We start from the raw sequence: 2,819 nt of genomic DNA on the forward strand, positions 1-2,819 counted from the left end.
CCATCCCCCCCGGGGGGTAATTTCTCGCTTTCTGTCTCTCTGTCTGTCTGGCAAGCGCACGCGCCCTATAACAAAAAAACCTCTCCAAAAAAAAAGAAAAAGAAAAAGTAAAGAAAACCCACTCTGGGCCCATGTGTGCCCAAGATCCATAAAGGAAAATGGAGAAGGGATTGCGATGTGGCCATTCCCCCGCACCCCGCCCTGCCGGGGTGGGGGGGGTGGCTTCTCGCTTTCTGTTTCTCTATTTCTGGTGAGCACCCACACACCAGAGCAAAACTCTCTTTAAAAAAAAAAAAAGAGCTATAGCCCTCGTCTGAGTCAGCTCACCCTGTTTTGAGCAGGGGAGGTACTCCCCCGTTGTCCCCACCTTGACTAGGCCCCTGTCGGTCAGATACATTTCAGGCCAGGGCAGAGGCCTGCTGGTGAGAAACTTCTCAAGTGTCACTGCTTACAGAGGAGGGAAGAAAATAGAAAATGCTGTTTATTTTCCTGATGGGAAAGATAACAACGCTTTGCCCTTTCCTTTTATTTAAGGTTAGGTTGGGAGCATTCCTTGAAAGTGGCTAAGAAGAACGAGCTTCTCAGATATTTTTCTAGGCAGTTTGTGTTTTCATTGAAAATGGATTACTCTCATTAATCATCATCATAATAAGAAGAAACATTGCAAATGTTCTGTGTGTCTTGAAACAAACTTTAAAACAGTTGAAATCATTCTGATCATTTTAAGAGATTTGTAAACTGTTCAGCAACGTCGTTCTAAACTATTCAAATGCTGCCTTAAAAACTGCCATGGGCCACACATAGGTCAGCACTTTTGTCCCAGAGAGCTAATCGCACTTTACAGACACGGCTGCATTGATTTTTGAAGAGTAGAAAATCAACATCTGTAGAGCCATAGCGCTGGGGCTGGAGGGGATCTCAGCGAGCTGACCCCCACGGCCTCAGTCTAAGAATGCCAGGGAGGGTCCTCATCCTCCTGGGCGAAGCGGGACTCCGCATGCCGAATGCTGGCCTGCAGGGGGCGCTGGAGCGCACTGGCCCGCGGAGCCAGCAGGAGGCGGAGGTACCGTCCTGCCAGAGTGGGGTCCGCAGGGCATGAGGTCACACAGCCTCACAGCCCCAGCTCCAAAGACCGCCTCTGATCGCCACCTTCTTTGGTGAAGCTAGTCAGGCCCTTCCTTCCTGACCTTAGTTGCTAGAAACTTGGAATCGGTACATCCGTGCAAGTTACACTTCGAAGGTGAGTGCCCCAGAGGGAGAGGGGACAGGGCACTCGGCACCAATCACGCTCCTGTTTTGGTTCTTTTTTTTTTTTTTAAAGGATGTTTTTTATTTAGTTTTATTCATCATCATAATTATTTTTCAGTTTGCTACAGGGCACCTGTGGTCACCAGAGAGAGAGAGAGAAGGAAAGTGGAAGGGCAAGCTGGCCGGCCACGTGGAAGTCCAGCACCTCAACCACCGCGCCCCTGGCTGGGCCTCAGCTCCTGGTTTGCGCAGAAGGAAACAGCCCTGGCCAGAGTCGGAAACGCTAGGACGACACCAGCACCCCACACCGTGTGCAGGGCACCCGTGCTCTCCGTCCCCTCCTCCCGCCCGACTGCCCCAGACCTGTGCCACAGCCTCACACAACCTTGTGGTTCCGTATTTTTACGTGGTACTGTAGGACTTGAAGCAAGGCCCCGAAAACGCCAGCGTCAAAGTGCTACGGGGCGCTGCACCGGCCGCGAGCCTCTTCAGCAGCTGTGACCTCTGGGCCCGGGCAGACTCAGGCTGCAGCTGGGGCCGTGAGTGCTGGCGGGTCAGGGCAGCAGCCTGGCTGGGCCTGGTAAGGACTGAGCCCCACCGAGGCCCAGCGTCTTCTCAGCACCCAACAGTGACTGAGGCGCTCCAGAACCTTCCTGCTTCACAGGTTCCACCAAGGCCCCGCTCTCCATGTGGAGAAAGGGAAGGATTCCACTTAGACTTGGTCATTTTTTTAAAGGCACGGCTTCCAAGCTTCACAGAGATGGTTTTCCAAAACCTGGCTGTGGAGGGTCGTTTTGAAGGCAGTGAGGGGAGCCTGATCCCATATGGCTTACTGGGGTTCGAATCTCAGCCCTGGCAGCCTGAAAAGCATGCCAGGTACGTGTAGGCAGGTGCTCCAAATCCGGAGGAGAGAGAGGGAGAAGGGTGTGTGCCCACTCTGCATGGGTGGATGCTTTCTCTCCCTCTCTGTCTTTCCCTCTGGCAAGCACTCACACCCTGTGGCAAAAACAAAAACGAAAACAAAAAAATTTAAATAAAAAAATACGACCGTGGAACGCCTTCCAAAGGACAAATCAGGAGCACAGTATAGAGGGTCTCAAACGCTCACGGAGGCAGCAGGTGGTGGCTGTGAAGGCACTAGGTTCCACAGACCCGGAGCCGTGGAAATCACCCCAGGCACATGTGCAAGCATACCCAGGAGGAAGGAGGAGGGATTACAGCGTGCCCCCCCACGAGTGTTTTCTCACTTTCTCTCTCTGACAACAGGCAAAATCGAGTTCATGGAATGTATATATTGTGAACAACTATGCAGAGATTTCCAAGCCTTTCCACACTTTTAGTCTCATCCCATTTTCCTCGAACTTTCTGAAGTCCCCTGGTGTAAAACAGCTGACCTTAGGTGGCTCTGCTCCAAACCGGTGTGGGATGGGGGGACCTAGGCCTCAGTTTCCTATTTCGCTATTGCAGTCATCAAATGGCGCAGCAGGGTGAAGCCCCGGGGGACAACGGCTGTAGCTCCTCGCGCCCCTCGACAGCCAGGGCAACCTCGAAGCAGGCACGTCCCCCGCCAC

General features: G+C 52.9%; 1 pseudogene; it reads left to right on the forward strand.

The window, feature by feature from the left end:
- The first annotated feature begins 952 nt into the window (after positions 1–952).
- Positions 953–2,819, forward strand: part of LOC114009760 (OTU domain-containing protein 4-like) — a 52,846-nt pseudogene continuing 50,979 nt past the window's right edge.

This window comes from Tupaia chinensis, unplaced genomic scaffold (assembly GCF_000334495.1).
Source record: "Tupaia chinensis unplaced genomic scaffold, TupChi_1.0 Scaffold000619_1, whole genome shotgun sequence".
NCBI lineage: Eukaryota > Metazoa > Chordata > Mammalia > Scandentia > Tupaiidae > Tupaia > Tupaia belangeri.